The sequence below is a fragment of the Triturus cristatus genome, chromosome 6 (assembly GCF_964204655.1).
Source record: "Triturus cristatus chromosome 6, aTriCri1.1, whole genome shotgun sequence".
Lineage (NCBI taxonomy): Eukaryota > Metazoa > Chordata > Amphibia > Caudata > Salamandridae > Triturus > Triturus cristatus.
The window spans coordinates 1785150431-1785170986 of NC_140589.1; the positions used below are offsets into that span (position 1 = coordinate 1785150431).

The window sequence follows — 20556 nt, forward strand, 5'->3', positions numbered from 1 at the left end:
TTGTAAAGCGAGACGTTAGACGGTCTTCTGGTGGCGTGACAGACATTTTGGTTAAGTATAAGTGGGTCGCTCCCACGACTTTGTTTTGTTTCTTGGTTTTGATTCGGCCATTGCAATAGTCGAAGCCGGGGGGTTCGTATATTTGCGAGTGTATCATTTTTAATAACCCCTTGAAGTTTGAAGCAAGACTAGTGAGCTAAAAGATGCCTGGTTTTAGCAAAATTAGGAAATGGTTTTGTTGTAGTTGTAATAGGGATTCCCGATTGGAGGACTCGTGTCCGATACCTCCGGTTGGAACTCCAACTTATGAGCTCTATTCAAAGCATGGTGTAGGTCCCATTACCTTTAATGGAGTATGGGTTCGTTATACAAGGAAAGATGGTGTTTTACGATGGCCCCAACACGGTAGTTTTGAATCAGATGTTTTAGATAACCTAGAAGTTGCGCTATTTAAGAAGAAAGACCGGCCGGTGATGTTTGACTCTTTCCGCCTTTGGCGTAAGTAAGCCAAACAGCGAGAAATTAAGCAAGCTAAGAGAGATAGGAAGGAAAGGAATATATCGGTAATGCAAGCTGCTAGGCAGTTTAAGGAAGATGAACAAGATCGTGCAATTGAAGTGTCAGACAACATTGCATGGCCATTGACAAATGTTACCCGGCTTTGCCACCTCCCCTTTCAAATGTGACTGTAGACCCTGAAAAGGATCCTTTGATGTCACATTTACTGAGATTACCACCCCCTTATGTGCAGGGTGCTACTGCACCTCCGTTACCTCCAGTTGTTGCACCCCTTGTTGTCGTTCAACCCCCTGTTGTTGTTCAGCCACCCGTTGCTTCACAGGTGGTTCTTCCTCCCCCGGTGCAGCCCCCTCCAGGGCCGCCAGCCTTGCCACCAGCCTCGCCTCAAACTCCTTTGCCTTACACTCCTTTATCTTCGACTTCTCTTATTTCTGTCCCTACGTCCCTGTCACCTCAAAACACTTTGTCTCCTGTTCTCATGTCAACTTCTTCTCCTTCCGCTCGGCAACGAATGACTGAGACTGTCACTAGTCTTTTGTCTCCTTTCTTTGGGCCACTGAATATGACCCCTGTTTCTGAACGTAAGCAGAGACGTAGTCAGCTGCCTGGTCCCGAAGAGCGGGCAGTGTTAGATCTCCTTGCTCGTAGATGGGTTTTGAATACCCCCAAGTACAGTCCACAAGTGGTTATGGATATCTTCCTACAGTGGGCGGCACTAAAACAAAGGTATGTTTTTGATGTCATGTGTACCTTCCTTCGTCAGGAGTGAGAAGATAATGAGTTGGGTTCAATTCCACTGGAATTGCTTCATGTTCAGTCTGAATTTGCTAAAGGGACGATAGTGGGTTCTGATGTTGCGGAAGCAGTAGAGACACTACTTGCTTTTAGGTCTAGACTTCCACCTCAGTCATTGTTCGAACCTGACCCTTCTATTAGGAGAAAAATGAAGCAGTATCCTATGAGAGAGGTTCCCCCTGTATGGAGAGAGGCAGTTGTGGCTGATGCCGCTCATGGTATTGCGGCTGCACCGGCTCATTTTCAGCGAGTGTGGGTGCATGTCCCTTGGAAGAGAGCTGAGGTCCTGGCTCTTAAGCAGACTTTGCCTGACCCCCGTAAAAATCCTGCTGGTTATTATAAGGAGTTGTCTCAGACAGTTGATGTGTGTGTTATGAATTTAGCTGACATAGATACGTTGATGGGTAATGTAGTTCCTCAACCCTTGTGGGCGAAGATGCGTCACGAGGATCATGCGCCAGAGTTAGGAGATACGTGGGTTAATATTACTGCTGCAGATGGTCGGCAGATAGGAGGTGCCAAACCTGAACCCTTAGTTGCAGAACTACCTGGTAGTATTATTAATTTAATGAAAACTATGATGCCTCCTCTGCGGGTGAATTGGGACAAGTTAGCAGCATGCAAACAAAAGAAAGACGAGAGTGTGTCTGATTTCTTCACTAGGTTTGAGGAAGCATTCATTGATCATAGTGGTCAGGATATGAGTACAGAAGGTGGTCAGTGGTTGTTTGTAGATAAGTTTGTTTTTAATTTACTTCCTGAACTTTCTAATAAGTTAAAGGACTCTGAGAGTTCATGGGCTGTTTCTTCTTCGGCTCAGATATTGGCTACTGCACAATACTATGAGAATAGAGATAAAGATGAGAAGGATAAAATAGAGAAGAAGACTAGAGAATTAAAAACGAAAGTTCTTTTGCAGCAGGCTTATCCGCCTCGCCCTAATCAGCGTCAGTTTCAGCAACCTTCCCAGTTTCAGCAACCCCCACAGTTTCAGAAACTGTTGCAGAAGCCTGAGTCTTTTGCTACGCGACTCCCGCTAGGCCCTAATCAGTGCGCTTATTGTAAAGAAGAAAGTCACTTCAAGAATAGTTGCCCGATCTTGCTACAGCGTGCGAATGGTATGTCTGGTCTGAGAGGTCTGGTGGTTTCCAACAAGTACCTAGGGGTAGGGGACGTGGTACGTTTCCCCAGAATGAACGTTCCTTTTCCCCTCAGAATTCTATGAATTATTTTGACCAACAGAATGTTCCGACCGTCCAGTCCGCTCAGTACTATACTGATGATTATCATGTTGGAAGTGAGAGTGCTGGTTTTAATGATAGTTAGGACAGCCATGGACAAAGGGAGGGAATAGTGTCAGTTCCAGTAGACCAGAGTGGACCTTATGTTGAAGTGATTACATCAGGTGTGGCAGAACCTATTCTTTTGGATACTGGTGCAGCAAAAAGTTCTATCAAGCACTCTAAACTCCCCGGCGCACCTTTGTCTGGCTTGACTAATGTTTCAGTAGGATTTTCTGGCGCCCCAGTTCATAATCCGGTTTCTTGTCCTTTGCCCCTTTCTATTGGTCCCTGTGAATTGGAGGCTCCCCTTATTCTAACGACGGGCTGTGGCGAGAATATGTTGGGTTTGGACTTGTTGAAAAGATTGCATGCGACATTATATTGTTCTCCTTCGGGAGTACATCTTACGGTGGGTAAGACAGTGATTTCCCCGATGTATCTGTCTAAGGATCGCCTTCCACTGGAACTGCGTTCTCTCCCTGATACACTTTGGGCTACAGGTCCCAATGATGTTGGTCTCTTGCAGATTCCACCCTACGTGGTTACCCTTAAGTTGAATGCTAAATTACCTTGCATTCCCCAGTACAAAATTTCCAGTGATGGCGAAAGAGCTCTTTTAGCGATTATCTATGATTTGGTTGAGAAAGGTGTGGTTGAAGAAACAAGAGGTAATGTGTGTAACAGTCCTGTTCTGCCTGTCCTTAAGCGTACTGACTCTTCTCAGCCACCTGTGTATCGGTTTGTGATCGACCTTCGAGAGGTCAATAAGATCGTTGTGCCACAGTTTCCAGTTGTCCCGGACATTACTGCTTTATTGACTATGATCCCTTCCTCAACTGCTTGGTTTTCTCTTATTGATCTGAAGAATGCCTTTTTCAGCATTCCTATTGCTGAAGGGAGTAGGGATATTTTTGGCTTCTCTCTAGGAGGCCGAAGCTTCCGGCTTAAACGAGCTCCTCAAGGTTATTGTGAAAGTCCTTCTATCTATAGTCAAGCTTTGAAAACACAGCTTGATACCTTTCCTCTGCCTCCTGGTGCTACTCTTATCCAGTATGTTGATGATCTTTTGGTTGCTGCTGACTCTGAGGACATTTGTAAAGAAGTTACTCTTTCTTTGTTACGCCATTTGTCTGACCTTCATCACAAGGTTTCACCTTCTAAGTTGCAGTATTGCCGCCAAGAGGTGACCTACCTAGGTCATCTCTTGTTGAACGAGGGAAGACGATTGACCCCAGAACGTATCCAAGCAATTGCTCAAATGTCTGTACCACGTACACAGAGAGAGGTGCGTGCATTTTTAGGCATTACATCTTATTGTAGACAATGGATTCCAAGTTTTTCTCTGTTAGCGAAACCTCTGTTGGCACTTACTCTTAAGGATACACCACACCCTCTTCCCTGAACAGAGGAATGTCAGAAGACTTTTATGGATTTACGAACTGCACTGTGTTCTGCTCCTGTGTTAGGTACTCCTGACTAAAGTAAGCCTTTTACACTCTATGTACATGAGAGAGAAGGTTGTGCGTTGTCAGTGTTGGCACAACAATTTGGAGATAAGCAGCGCCCATGTGCGTATTTTTCAGCTACTTTAGATCCGCTAGGGCGTTGCCTAGTTGTCTAAGAGCTACAGCGGCAGCGGCTGTTTCTATCCGACAGTCTGCTGGTTTGGTATTGGATAACACATTGATTGTGATGGTCCCACATGCAGTGGATACCCTATTGAATAGAACGAAGACTCAACATCTTACCAGTGCGCGTTTGTGAGGTTATGAGCTGACGCTTTTGGCTAGCCATGTGCACATCAAGCGGTGCAACACATTGAATCCAGCTACATTGTTGCCGATTTTTGTAGAGACAGATGCTCAGGAACAGCATGACTGTTTTCTCCGGACAGAGGAGGAAACGAAGGGTAGAGTTGATCTGAAAGATACTCCTCTTTCGAATCCTGATGGTACCCTATTGGTAGATGGTTCGTGCTTTAAGCTTCCGAATGGAGAGACGACTGCAGCATATGCTGTTACAACTTTGCACACGATTGTTGAAACAGCACGTATTGCACAGAATTCAGCGCAAGCAGCGGAGTTGATAGCGTTGACTAGAGCGTGTGTCAAAAGGAAAAAGAGTGAATGTTTATACTGATAGCCAATACGCATTTGGCGTGGCTCATAGTTTTGGTCGCTTGTGGAAAGAGAGGATTTCTTACTTCCCATGGTACGAAAATTCAGCATGGACAATTAGTGAGTGAACTTCTTGAATCACTTACTTTGCCAACCCAAATTGCGATAGTGAAGAGTAGTGCGCATAAGAAGGTTACGGATGATGTGGGTCAAGGGAATGCGTTTGCAGATGAAGTAGCAAGAGAAACGGCGAGAGATGTGACGAGTCGGATGTATGTTGCAGGTCCTGCCAGATGGGTTGTGGAAGGAGGAATGTGTGAAGATACAACAGAAAGTGTGAAGATGATTCAGGCAGAAGCTACTAAGAAAGAATTGAGTATGTGGAGGGAGAGTACGGGAATGTTGGATTCAACAGGCTGTTGGGTTGAGTTGTCAGAGCACCAGCGATGGTTGTTGCCGGATGCATATGTGCTTCCGGTGGTTACCATGGCTCATGGGTTGGCTCACATTAGTTCAAAAGGGATATGTAAGTTGTTGGCTCCGGTATGGCAGAATGGTGGAATTCCTAAGTGTGCTGAGAATTTGGTTAAACACTGCATGATTTGCTTGATGCATAATCCTGGAAAAGGAACCCCAACTCCAGCGGGTCATTTTGCTCCTCCAAAGTATCCGTTCGAGGTGTTGCAGATAGACTATATTCATATGGAAAGATGCAATAACTTGAAGTATGTCCTTGTGGTTGTTTGTGCCTTTTCCAGATGGATAGAGGCCTACCCCCTAAAGGATAATACTGCCCTGTCTACAGCCAAGGTTTTGCTCAAAGAATTCTTTTCCAGATATGGCTTGCCGAGGATGGTATGGAGTGATAATGGAAGTGAATTCGTGGGTCAGATTATGAAGAAAGTATGTGCGGGTCTGGGTATTAACCAGAAATTTCACGCTGCGAATCACCCCCAGTCAGCAGGCCTGGTCGAGTGCTATAATGGCACTCTGAAGCTGAAGTTGGCCAAGGTGCAAGCGAGCTCTGGTCTTACATGGCCCGATGCCTTACCATTGGCACTTTTGTCCACGAGAACGACAGTACATTCTCGCGTGGGACTTAGCCCATACGAGATTGTTTTTGGACGCCCGGCGAATGTCTGGGGTGTGCCGAGGCCTAAGAAGTACAGTGATATCGAGTACCCTATGTTGGTTGACTGCTTACATGATTTGACTGCTAAATTGCATGTTCTTCACCAACAGGTCCGTGACACTTTGCCTTCTGTTTCTTTAGACGCAGGCTGCACGATTCAACCTGGCGACTGTGTTCTAACCAAGAATTTCCAGAGGTCAAAGAACTTGGAACCAAGATGGAACGGTCCATACCAAGTCCTGTTATCAACTCGGACTGCTATTAAGGTGTTCGGCAAGAAAAACTGGGTACATGGTACCCATTGTAAGAAGATACCTTTGCCCTTACCGTACGATAAGTGGGAAGGTGTTGCCGATTCCGAGAGTGAAAGGGTTCCGAGATTTGTACCTTTTAGAGATGCACATCTGGAATGGACTCAGTCAGAACGTGCGGATGATAAAGTCTTGCAAGAAGCTGTGCCGCCGTGTTTGAGACTTGATACTACGCACCCAGAGACACTCTTTCAGGATCAAACTGTGCCTGGTAAAGAAAGCTACAACTTAAGGTCTAAAAAGGACAAATAAAATGTGAATTTTTTGTGAATTACACTCTTTCAGACAAGAGACTATTTTTCTTTTTCGAACCACCATCCGGGTTCAGCTGCAGGGTCGCGGTATTAGAACTTAAGGGGTGGCCCGCGTATATACGAAAGGTCTGCGGTCCTAGGGACGTCTAGGATGCCTGGACGCACACTTAAGTGAAGAAGGAAAATTGCCGCGAGCAGCTTTAGAGGATGGAGTCTGTTGTAACTGAAAGAGATGTTGAGAGAATAGATCTTAAGACAAGATTTTGTACATTGATACATAGCAAATGTTTTATAATATTGTGCTTTTTGATGTTTTTAAGTATCACATTAGCTTGTGTGGGCTGGACTGTCTATGCTACACAACAGACATCTGCACCCACCTCCCAACCTATGCTTTCTTTCACTACTGTTCCTTTTCACCAGTTTTATACGTTGCCTGAACATGAACAGACAAGGAGATCAGAATTTGGCAACAACTTGTTCATACAGTTGTTGCATCAGCATCAGTTAGTAATAAATACCACTAATTGTTGGGTTTGTGGTCTTATGCCTCATACGACAGATAAAGGTATGCCATATTTGGTTTTGCCTTTTTCTTTTAATGGGTCTGTGTGGGCTTTTCAGACCATATTTATCTATGCAAATGAGGTACGCCCATTACGTTCCCTTAACCCCTTCGCTGCGGCGCGAATTCCGCCGCAGCGCTGGGGGGGTGAGGGGTGAGCGCGGCGCCGCCATGCTCATGACGGAACCACGCCGTCACGCCGTCATGAGTCACGGGCGAGCTGTGCTCATGACGGCGTGGTTCCGTCACGACTCCGCCCACTCTCTATTTCGCCCACACAGGCGGGGAATTAGTGCCGCGTGGGAGGAGCGGCCACCAACGGCCGCAGCATGACGGAACCACGCCGTCATGAGCACATGCCGCCCATGACTCATGACGGCGTGGTTCCGTCATGAGCACTCAAGGGGTTAAAGATAACTCGAGCAATAGTGCCTTAATAAGGGGAATAATACCTATGATCCGAGATATTGATGCATATAATGCTATCCCTAAGGATGAGGTGCAGGCTTACGTTGGTTGGAACGTGACTGGATATAGTACCAGCTTGACAAAGAAGGAGAGACAAAAAAGGTCTTCCCCCTATTTGGATTGTACCCCACCGAGGCCACTTTTGTTTTCAAGGTAATGGTCGGAATCCGAAAGCACAGCTAGGTAAGAGTGTGTGTGCTCAAACCTATGTCTATTCATCTTGGACTTCTCCACCGTTTGTACTTCTCCACCGTTTGTGCCAGCTAAAGGCACATATTTTGTTTGTCATGACAGAGCCTATACATGGTTGCCACCTGATTTTTCAGGAACGTGTTATGTGGCGTTTCTACTTCCCCCTACATACATTACTGCTTCAGACTATCATAGAACGAGATATGGTAGAGGTGACTTCAATAAGGAAGATACCGCAGCACACGAAGTAGGAGATTTCTTCAAGGGCTTCTTGCCCTTTTGGGGTCCTATGATCAATAGTAGGCATATTCGACAGCTTGTCCGCGTTGTTGAAGCTACTATTAATGAGACAGCAGGTGCTCTTAGTAATGTTACAGCTGAGCTTCAAGCGGATCGCCTTATGACTTTGCAGAACCGTATGGTATTAGACATCATACTTGCAGATCGAGGAGGAGTATGTAAATTGATTGGATCTAGTTGCTGTGTTTACATACCAGATAATGCCCCTACAGTATACCAAGCCATCTCTAGGTTGTATAAAATCTCTGAGTCTATCCATGTAGACGAAGGAGACTGGTCATTGACGGGATGGTTTTGGGGACTGCTGTCCAGATGGGGATGGAAGATTTTGACATTCCTTGGTATGGTTTTAACCATCCTTTTCTCTTGTTGTCTTTGCATCCAGTGTGGTCCCACCATTTGTAGTCTTTGTGCTACTATGTGTGTTCGGAGACCTGTCCCGAGAGAAGTAGAGAATAATAAGATGATGCTACAGCAACACCTTGATGACCTAATGAATATCGACATAGACCTAGATTCAGATTAACATGAGTCTTAGGTTATTGCCTACTTAATGGCAAAAGGAGGGTCTGAGGTTCTGTAATTCTCGAATCTGACTCCATTTCGTTCTGTGCCACCATTTTGTGTTGCCCTCACGTAGGCCTGTGAAGGTAGCCTGGCGAATAAAGTGGCCTGGCCTTCTTAGTTCATGTATACATTAACTAGGTTTCTTTTTGACTCTGAAATGAACTGTAAGAAACTGACCTCTGCACCTGAAACTGACCCCGCAAAGCCAATTTCCCTGATCGATCTTTGTTTGAGATTGCCAATCAATGTTCAGGACATCGTTAACTTTTAAGTTTCCTTGCACATGCCTTATCTTGTTCAGCATCTGTTACCGTTTCTTTTTTTATGTTTCTTCATTACATGCGTTATGCTTTCAATTATAGGTTTGTCCGGCTTGTGGAGATTGAATTTGGGACATTCCTAATAATTAACTTTTGGGTTGGGATACTGTAAATTGAGTTTTTGTTATGTGACACTTTGTTTGATAATGTACAGTATTGGCTAGAATTTTTTGTAGTGGGTGTACATTTATAATGTGAATATTGGGTATAAAAGGAGACGTCTTGCCTTAGTAAAATGAGCAGTCTCCTGAGAATTTACACTGTGATGTATTTCTAGGATCGCTGTTACTAGCTGCAGCTAATAAACTTGGTCTCTGAAGCCATCCAGAAGTATTCCGTGTCTCTGTATACCAAGGCAGGTGAACTCGAAGATCTTAGGCGTGCCCCTGACACCACTGGGTTAAACCCTGGTTCTTCACAAACAGGTTAGTACAGCTGGTGCTTTGCACTTCTAAGCACTGTTTGTCTGAAATCATTCAAAATGCACAACTCCTTTTCCTACTGAATGGATTTTTATTGTTTTGTTCTCGAATAGTTAATCTAAGTTTCATCTATTTTTCTAAATTGATGTGGGATTTTTCTTGTGTTGTATTTTCACTTTATTATTGTTTGAAGTGCTGCAAAAATACTGTGCACATTGCCCCTAAATTAAGCTTGTCTGCTTTTGTGCCAGGGTACCAGAGGGTTAAGCACAGGTTAATTTAGTGTCTTTGTGGTTCACCCTGACAGGGATTGTGGCTGTTGATTGAGAAGGGCTTTAATCCCCTCCCTCAGATCCCAATTTCCTACATCCCTCTATTTCCTGTTCTGTTAGCCTGAAATGGATGTTTTGGCCTGGCATGTTCTAGTTTTTATACACTGGATAGAGCTCTGGTGGGCCCATTTGATCACTGTTGTGTTTTTTTATCTGACTTGGGAAGCAGTCTGTTTAGGAGACGTGCATCGTACTGAGATGATTGATGGTTGTACTTGTTCTGTGCTGTATTATTAAAAACGACTGATAGCATTATTCATTGTTTTGGTTGGGGTAACAGTAGCGATCCAATGTCGCATTTCATTACCCCACAATGCAAGGCATTGCAAGTCCTTAAAAGCACTTTTGTCTTTGTATCATCAATAACAAATATATTCCACCTCATTCATGCTACTCCGAGAGGCACAGGGATTGGAGTGATAGTCGGTTGCATGCTAGACAACCTAACATATTCTAATATGGGTACAGTTCTAAGCTACTTCATATACTCCAGGTTGTACATGTGCTAGTATTTGGGTAGCAACAGGACCCAAGAACTCTGATCAAATAAGATACTAGAGAACTTCACCCATATTGGCCGAGCACAGAATAACATTGCAACACCCAGACTTCATCCCATTCTATTTAAGGGATAAACACGTTAGTAGTACTTTAATGTCCATAATCATCTGTTTGCTCTGGCCAACCTGATTCCTACTCATCAGGATGATTGTAAAAAGATAAACCCTCGCTGTACTGTAATCAAAATATCCCATGACAAATATATAACCTATTCTTCATTGACTTAGCCCCAACATACCAAGGGAAGTAGATGTCCATTTTTGTAGGTCGATATTGTTGACTTCAAGATCGTGACACAAAGCCCTTGAAATGCCATCCCAGCAGCCCTCGGTCTAAATTCTAGAACCTTCTACCATCCGGATCAAGAAAAGCCACCAAGATCTTGTTGTTTGAATAACATACAACCATTCTCCGTTAGCTGTAACTAAGTTGATCACCTCCACCCCCACATGTTACGGCGTACAGCATGTTGTAGGCCTTTCAATATAATTTAACATTATGATCTATTGTTATCCTATTTTCTAATAAAATTCAAGGCTGGTCCTATGAATTAGACATTTGTTCGCACATATGAATATACTATTTCATTATCAGGCTATGTAGAGGAGATTAAAGGTTAGAGTAGATAACCGAAAGAGTACAACGTGTTCCTTTTAAATTCCCATCAATTTACACTTCAATGAAATCGTACTGCAAGGTGCTGGATGCTGCACTCACATAAATGAACAGAAGTTAAGATCTTCAAACCACACCGAATACCTGTGGAGCATCTTTGATAGGGGAGGGTGGATATTTGTGAGTGCCGTAAGTCCTTCCGGCGTGCAGGCAATCCAGCTGTGGACATCACTCGGATGGTCCTTTATTATTTATGGAGCTCAGAGGGGAATGGAATATCTGTCTGCTTCTACTAATATTGGATTCTGTATCTTGAGCACCTGGGCCGAAGCTCATCATTTATTGACGATAGGCAGTAAAATCTGATTTTCTCATGGCTGTCGGTGGATACAGCTCCTAGACCCAGCTTGCCTTGCCAAATGATCCTTGCTTTGTACTATGACCAAACGCCTACACCATATGCAGCCATCCCGTGTAAGCCGTTTCAGCACTTTTACACAACTGATGCTCCGCTAGCACAGGGTCTTTCTGAAGTGCTGCATGTGCGATGTCTGCCACCTCAGAGCAACATATACAAGATGGACCAGGAGATGGAAAGGATCATTGCACAATTTGACTGTATGAGGCGGTAATACTGTCATGCCTTAGATTAGGTCAATGTGTGATTTTGGGACCCTTGAATGCCTCCCTGCAGATAAAAGTATTGATGGAAAGGTGCTGAGCACAGAGCCCAGGGTGTAGGGGCTGGAGTTCTACCTGCAGCTCTCTAAGAGCTAGCAGTGAATGGGATCTGCATTGAGGACCATGGAAGAATCATTTGAGCCTAGTTTGCCAATATGAGGCGATATAATGATGGAGTCAAATAATGTGCCTATATCCCTTAGATTTGTAGTCTGCCGCAATTCACAACCTACATCGGACTAGCCTGAGATTTGCCACACTACAAACTGAATTTGTGCTTCATCAGTTGAATCAGGGGCGGCGCACTGCTAAGGTGGAGGAGCATTGCGCCACTGCTTTTCAGAATTGCAAAAAAAGTAAAAATCAAATAATTACACAATGTTATTATCATTTCATTTTTCACTGCTGTAGCCAGTATTGGTGCGGGCGGGGCTTCGCTGTCATCACAGGCAGTAGTGGGAGGAGTGGCGAGTTCACTTAAGTATGCATGACTGTTTGGGCAGCCAAACAGTCATGCACACTTGGCATGTTCTCCACCCGGCTGTATTGCACAGCCTGAGTCGAGAACGTGCACAGGCACCCACTCCCTGTCTAAGCACTGAAGAACCACAGCACTCAGACCAATAACGATGCTGCTGTCATGCTGGTGATAGCAGTGTTGTGAATGGCTAGGGGAGTCTGGAAGCCTGTGTGCTTCCGGTTCACAGAAGGAGAGGACGGAGGAGTGACTGCCGCCAGCCAGCTGGTCGACCGGCAGGTATGTGATCTTTTCTTTATTTTTTTTATCACCCCGTCTCCCAACCCACGTCTGCCTGGGAGCAGCCGCCACTGAGTTGAATATTATTTCTTTGTGGTGCAGTGATTGTGTGCATATGTATCAAGTAAAGTCACAAACCAGGCAGTGTACTTTGCACACCAACTAGTTTTCAACCTGAGATTCATTTTGCAATTTAATTGATGTACTAATAAGTCGCATCAAGAATGCACACTGGCACATGTTTGCGAAACCTCCTACTGCATTAATATTAATGAGGCAGGAGGCATATTGCAGTACCTCCCATGAATGCCCATAGGTACAGAGATGGAGGCCTGCAAGGGACAACATACCTCCATCCCTCAATTCACATTGCTTCAATGTCGGCATTTTTAGGTCTCGTCTGGCGTTAGCAGCGAGCATTCGCTGCTCTCGCCATGGCGAGGGACTTTTGGAATCAATATTGATTCCAGGCGTGCACGCTGTGGGACGGAAGTTGTGCACGCGGTGGGACAGAAGTTGTGCATGCACGCAGTGGGACAGAAGTTGTGCACGTGGGGACTGGATGCTTTACTGGCAGCGTGATACTCTCCGGACTTTTTTTTTTGCCGCCAGTAAAGCCAGTCCTCTTGTGCACATCTTCTGTCCGCCCTGTAAACAGATGTGCACGCGCATGGTGGCGTAGGTATGGGCAACAGATGCGCATGGCGGTGTGCTTTCACTTTCCCTCCCTCCCCGCGTCTCCGACTTAGACGTCAGTCAGTGCGGCTCTCAGTTAGCACATACAGTCCTCCACGCTCGCGTTCTTAGAACAACGGCTGGGAGCCTGTCATTTCCACGAGACAAGCAGCGCACGCGCAGTGTCCGGAGCCGCAACTATCTGAAGGCAGCGCGTTCATAAATGACAGCCTAGGTATTATTAATTTCTCCCGTGACACATCCAGTCTCTGTTTTTCCCTCTTTTCAACATCACTTTGCGTTGCCGTAGTTGTTTTGTAAACATTGCCTGCTCTCCAACGACCCAGTTCTCAAAGTGGTACTGGCCAAAATGTTGTTCAAACATTTTGTTTGTCTCCGCATGTAATCTTTTATACTACAGCGCCAGATCAAAAGCACAAATGTGTTTTAGGCATCGGAATGACTCAGCAAAGCTTTTTTCAATTCGCGTGCAACAAGAAAGCAAACCCAAAATTTGCCCCAATCCAAACGTTGTGCACATTCCATGCACACAGGCCCATCTAATGGACGCCATAATTAAGTGTATCTGTTTACGTGGTATACGCTACATTTCCCCGCGTCTGTTGGAAGGCAATCCTTGGTCTCTGCCCAATCCAAGGTGTCTGCCGTGTTCACTGTAAAGCCGGTATCGCATAGCTCACAAGTTTGCTATTTCTATAATGTGTGATATTCCATTGTACTTAGAGTGTTTATGTGCGAGTTCCATGTCTTATGTGTATCACTTTGAATTACATTCTATTACAGGTTCTATCAATATAATATTAGTTTCAGTAATAAACTGCATTACAAGGGACTAAAATATGCATTAAATAGGTCATAATTCATGTGGTCTAGTTTTAAAAATATATATTTCTTGGTTTGTGCATTTTTGTTATCATGGTATGAGCTCCTTTCCATGATTCTAACTGAATTGGATTGAATAAATTGGAAAGCAGCATCACAGTAAGCTAATAAGGTTCCACAGTGCTATGAATACACATTTTTCATACGAGCACATAGAGGCATGTTCTATTTACATCATATGAAGGAATGGTTTACAATTCAGTTTGTTACTTGTTTTGCAGTGAGAGACCAATGTAGAGAACAGTGTTCCACCAAGGGTGTGACTGATGAGAAGGCTTGTAATCACTAATAGCTTACTTAACGTGGATTAATCTAAACCGTGCTTAAATGATGGTTATCGGTACACCCAACACTCGTATACTCTCATTCATACTGTACTGTCGATGTGTCACCGAGCAACATCCCCAAGACCTACAGCTGTGCAAGTAAAAACCCCTCTTTCCCTCTGTCACTGCGCCCTGGCCTCTGTATCTGTTCTACCGGCAGGCAGAGGCTGCTCCAGTGCTGACCTGTACTTGCCACTGTATTATATGTGCACCGGTGGGCTGACCTGCGAAAGTCAAAGAGGCCTTCATTGATGGCAGTGCAAGCAACAAATGCATAAAAAACACATACACAGCAGGCAGCGCAAGCTTCACAGACACAGAAGAGCAGCAAAATAGGGTAGATTAAGCTTCATTCCTTTACAGTAGAGCAGAATAGCCAGCGACAGTGAAATCTTCACTTGCATACAGAAGAACCCTAGCAAAGGCAATGGGAGGGCAAGCTTCATTTGCATACATAAGAGCTACTGAAAAGCCATTGGCAGTGCAAGTGTCTCAAGAATGCACAGAAATGGTGCGTCATAAAAAGGGCTGATACGGCTAACCTGCCCCATCGAGCCTCCCAGAACTCCCGAGCAGTTGCTGTTACGTGTTATCAGTGTCTCAGCAGCCAGAACACCCTTGCTGTGATTCTGATGATTCTTTGCATAGCCAATAGGTCTCGCCTTTGGGACCTTATACGTGTTTAGTTATCCAGCACAATATCCTTGGTGCAACAACATCAAGTGTTGCATGGCCAAACACTTATAAGGTCCCAAAGGCGAGACCTATTGGCTATGCCAATGCTTGTTTATAAAGCAGCTCCCTTCACTTGTGTGCTCCGCTGATGCCCGCAGCAGTCATAATTCACAATGTGACAGCTTTTTTGAGTGGTGGGGGGCTTTCATTTTACGACGGGATGCCTCCTGATTTCAAAGGTTGGTGTTGCAGCAATGGTTTGCGGACACAAACCACTTATGAATTCCATGCTGAACTGCAAAAGAGAGAAGGACACGCCCCCTTTATTATTCAATCCAGTATGACACACACATTGCATACTGCGAGGCGGAAACACTTTTCCAACTCGCAATGTCACCATTCTGCAGTGCAACTCGCTATTTTGTGGTCACAAAGCCTTTGAAAATGTGTGTTCACCAATCATCCCTTGATTTCCCCAAATACCTTTTTAAAAGATTACTGGCACGTTTTGACTTGGTTACATTTCTAACAACTGCATCGTGTCGACAAGAAATAAACGAATTAAATCCATGCAATCAAAACGATGCCAATGTTTACGTGAGAGCGTGAACCATACAATATGGTGATATGCCTATCAATGGGCTGACATTTTTTTAACCCCTTCCCCGCTCATGACGGAACCGTTCCGTCATGAGCCACGGTTGCCGTGTGCTCATGACGGAACGGTTCCGTCATGACACGACCGTTGGCGGCCGCTCCGCCTACGCGGCGCTGTTTCCCCGCCTGTGCGGGGGGACAACGTAAATGGGCGGAGTCATGACGGAACCGTTCCGTCATGAGCACAGCTCAACCATGGCTCATGACGGAGCGGCTCCGTCATGAGCACAGGCCCACCGCGCTGCCCCCCTGCCCCCCCAGCGCTGCAGCGGAATGTCCGCAGCAGCGAAGGGGTTAAAGTGTAGTCTTACTAAATATGGCATGTTATCTTTGATTGTTTATTTGTATTGTTGTATATATTGCTTAAATGTCCTCTCAAAACATTATGCGGCTATGAAACTGCACAGACAGGAAGGGGAGAAAAATGGAGGCCCAGAACTGAAGTAGAGTAGATTGGAGAGAGGCGATGGCAGAATACTTACCCATTGAACGGCAAATGCTGTGTATTCATGAAGATGTACATTTTTAAAAATTCAGTGTCTGGAAATGAGAGAGAATGTCTCCTTGGCCTCAACGGTAAGAGCTCCTCTCAGTTGTGTAGATGATGATGATGGTAAGAGCTCCTCTCAGTTGAGTAGATGATGATGATGGTAAGAGCTCCTCTCAGTTGTGTAGATGATGATGATGGTAAGAGCTTCTCTCAGTTGTGTAGATGATGATGATGGTAAGAGATTCTCTCAGTTGTGTAGATGATGATGATGGTAAATGTAGTCTGGGATGAATGAATATCGGATGTCACCTTGCATGCCTTTACCACACATGCCTTCACACTGGGGGCATTACAGCACATTGACCTTCATAGCGCTTTGTAATACCACACAGGGCTTTACCACGCACGCCTTGACCCCTCTATGCAGTGCTATTAGCTGAGATTCAATAGGAAGAGCGTTTTTAGTTTCGCTAATAACTTTAACGCTGTTTGACAAATCTTCACAAAACTTTCCAAAAAAATGTTTGTCCACCTCAGCTGCTTTGTGGAAAGTTTTGGGGTGATCCAACAAGCGGAGGCCAAGAAAATTGGAAGTGGATCCTAAAACATTGTATTCCCATAGTCTGATTTGCATAGGGACCTTACTGACCAAAGGGGCAACCAAATGCAAGGAATACGCATTATCAGAGGAGTTCGACAGCGACGCATTTTATCTCCCCTATTGTTCACCAACTATTTTAACAGTTTAGACTCAGTTCTGGGTGCAGCCAGCAAAGATATTTCACGTGTGGGGGAGCGGCTGATACCAGTGCTTTTATATTCAGATGATGCCGCCTTGTTACCACACACAGCGGTCTGCCTACAGTGTCTCCTAAGCTCCTTTGCAGATTTTATGAGATCGTTGGATTTAAATGTAAATTTTTCTAAATCTCACACAATGTTTATGGGCTCTAGACCTAGAAGATCCAAAACGAGATGCATCACCGTGAAGGGAAGGAAATATCTAGTATAACTACATTTTCATACTTAGATGTTCTATTCGATGATAGGGGTACATGGGCACTGCAAAAGAAACGCAAAAGAAATGCTATGGCAAGATCGACAATAGTGGTTCTCGATTTCTCGCGTAGGTTAGGTGCGAAGCCAGTGCAAGCTTTGTTAAACATATACAGAGCAAAATGTATTGCTATTTCAAATTAGGGCCCTGAAATCTGGGGATTTAAGGAAGTTAAGGAACTTCAAATAGTGAAAAAAAATATTTTTGAGCAATCTGCTATCAGTTCCACAATCATTACCTTCCTACATTATTCACAAGGAAATTGGCATTGGTTTTGTGTCAGATTTAATCGGAATGGCCCCTTTACTTAAATGGATAATGACTTGGATCAATCCTGAATTCGAAATGAATCGTGAGATTGTACGTGACTGCCTAGCCTTAGATAGAGCAAGCAGTATCCCCTGGTTGAACTACGTTAAAAGGTTTGCAACGCAATTAGGACATCCCGAGCTGTTTAACTCACCAGATAAGTTATTAAAGGAAAATATATCTTGGGCCAAGAAATCCTACCTATACATGATACATACTGAAAGAGAGGTTAGAGAGCTGGTGAAACCAACGGTACAAGCCCACCAACTTCTGAAAACAAACCTTGCAATAGAACCCTATTTAGATGTAGTAACTAAGCCCTGTCATCATTTCCTTTTAATAAGATTTAGATTGAACTATTTGCACTTTTTATTGGCAGAAGCCCAGGGATGGAGAAAGGTGGAGGATCTGGGTCCCTGCTCCTGTGATAATTTTTCTACCCAAGACACTTTGCACTTTATGTTCTGCGAGCATTAATTGCACATTCGTAAACGTTTAATATTACCCATTTTAAAGGGCAAAAGCTTTATGCAGGTAAGGCCTGCACTAGCATATTTGCAGATGTTGAATAATGTTTGGGAAACTCTCAATATTGCTAGTTTCTTGGTTGCAGAGGTTAGAGAAAGGAAAAAAAAGGGACCCCATGATTAGATATATTTTAACCTTTTTGTCATCACAATGAATTGTATGTTGATCTGGTTGATTACTATGACCAAGAAAATTTTAATTATTGTAAAGTCCTTGGATCAGATTCTTTTCTACGTTGTAAAGACAATGTATGTTCACGTTTTATCACTGTTTTAAAAATGAATTTTTGTAGCATGCTTTTATGGTTTTAATTAACCGTATAAAGTGATTATGACTGACTGACTGTATTCCCATGTTAAGTCCGATAGGAATTTTTGGGAAGTGATTAAAAAAAAAACGCTCAACAGAATTACACCAAATTTGGCAGAATGTTAAAACTTTTCTCAGGAAGTGTGCTTTTCATAATTTGGTGTACATCCTATTAACCATTTTCAAAAAAATAATGTTTAAAGAGGTGCTCAGGGAGTTCACAATGCAAAACTGCTTTGTAGTATTTACCAGAAAGTTCACCATATAAAACCACTTTCTGTTAAATTTGTCAGAGGTCAAAATATAAAGCCTGTTCCTGTTTTACTTATCAGAGAGTTTACAATATAAACGTCCTTCCTATTGAAACTGTCCGAGTTCACTTTTACTGTATTTGTCAGAGAAGAGTTGAGCCTTCCTATTGCATTTGTCAGCCCTTCCTAATGCATTTGTCACAGAGAGCACAATATAAAAGTGCTTCCTAGGGTGTGTTAAGGTAACTCCTTTCCACTTGTATTTATCAAAGAGTTCCCTATTGTAGGAAAGTAGGACCTGCTTCTTATGGTTACCCCCACTTTTTGCTTTATGTTACACTGTTTTTGACTAGTCTGACTGGGATCCTGCTAATCAGGACCCCAGTCTATCTGCTTTCTCCCTAAACTGTTATGCCATGTACTTAGGTACACTCCAGATTGGTACTGGGGTACCCTTGTTAGTCTCTAGTATATGGTACACATGTACCCAGGGCATAGGCCTCCCATGGGCTGAAGCATGTATTATGCCACCCATGAGAGGTCATGCACAATGGAACTAGAGGTCAGCATTGCAGCTTGTGTAAGATGGTGCATGCACCTCTTACTTTAGATATAGGTTTGCTATATCTAATGGTCACTGCACTTAAAACCTATAAGTCACCCCTATAGCAGGCCTTAACAATCCTGAAGGCAGGGTGCTTGGTTCTAAGTGAGAGGGTGCCACTGCATAAGCAGGACACGCCTGCAGCCTACAGAGTCCATTCTCCCGGGTTGTCAGTGTATCATTCATTTTCCTCATATAGAGTGGCATTATGCGACCGAGTGATGATCTACTCTAAAACGGCTGAAAATAACCCTATCGTGTTTGGTATCAAACATTGTGTAATCATACCCCCACATCGGTAACCGGTGTGGGAGGTATGATTCCATCCATCAGAAACGAGCTTTGTGAGGTCCCTGGTGCTCCCGGCACCAGCCTTCTAGTCCCGGGCAGCCCAAAAAGGGTTGCTGCCGACCAGAGACACATTTCTGCCCTCCTGCTGCTGAGCCAAGCTCGAGCAGGGGAAGGCAGAACAATAGGCATCCTGTCACTGGGAGGTGTGATCACCTCCCAGACAGGATTTAGTGTATTAGGCCTGGGTGGGTGTGCTTGCCAGCGACCGAAAGTCTGCATGAGTGGCACATTTGGTGTCCCTGTGCATAGTCCAGTTCAAACCAGTCCTGGGAGCCGTTGGATCCTGCTCTGGCGTGAAACTGGACAAAGGACATGGGAGTAACCTCCCCACTGCCAGACCCTCCCCTGGGAGGGTCCCCTGAATCTGTCAACCCTCTCCTGTGGGTACAAAAGTGCTTACCTGGCTGTAGGACCCTAGATTCGACGTGGACAAGATTCTGACCAAGAAACCAATGACCTTTGACCGTCTGGACACTGGACTTTGCTGGACTTCATTTGGGCCCGACTTCGTCTCCTTCTCCGTCCAAAGCATCGTTTGTGTCCGTGCACCAGACAGGCTCCATGCAGGACCTGTGGAGCATCAAGGACAACCGAAGATATCTCCCTTCGAGTGAAGGAGTCACTCCCCTGCAACCGCAGGCACCACATCACGATTGAAACGGTCTGCTGCTCCTGAGTGCCTATGGACTCCAAAGCCTCCAGGTCTGAGCTGCCCTCTCTCTAAGTTTGAGGTCAGAATCCTTTGAGGGGGCTGCAATACCCTGTGCAATGTGTACTTTTGCAAGTGCAGATGCTTGTTGGCGTTCCCGAAACAAGTGCACTGGGCTCCGAGTAGCCCGGACCTCTGGCATCATTTCCACCAAAGAACTTTGGCCTCCTCGCACTGAGTGCTCCGTGGGCTGTTGTTTTGTAATCCTGCTCGAGGTCCCCTCGCAAATCCTGTGCCTTCGGCCAGGTAAAGTTGGATTTTAAATGACAATTTGGAAAATGCCACTTTTAGAAAGTTAACTGCCTAAGCTATTTAGTGCCTGCAGCCTGTCTCTTGGACACATAACTGGATGAAGCTGCCAGTTGAGCTTTGTGTATTCCTCCTAGACAGTCACACTCAATAGAAAGCTTGGGTGTGCCTGAATGGGCCAAAACTGGCAGATTGGGAGGGTGGAGATGGGCACAGTCCTACTTACACTTGAATAGGCTGTGTCCTGCCTCCACACAAGGGGTTGCATAGCC

At 44.7% G+C, this 20556-nt stretch overlaps 1 long non-coding RNA gene across 1 annotated transcript in view; it reads left to right on the forward strand.

Moving 5' to 3' along the window:
* LOC146822003 (uncharacterized) overlaps nt 1-20556 on the forward strand; it is a 105092-nt gene that overhangs the window by 46481 nt on the left and 38055 nt on the right. Inside the window, exons 2-3 of the long non-coding RNA XR_014963220.1 lie at nt 5988-6368; nt 9101-9248. This is a non-coding gene — a long non-coding RNA (uncharacterized LOC146822003). The remainder of the gene's footprint in view (nt 1-5987; nt 6369-9100; nt 9249-20556) is intronic.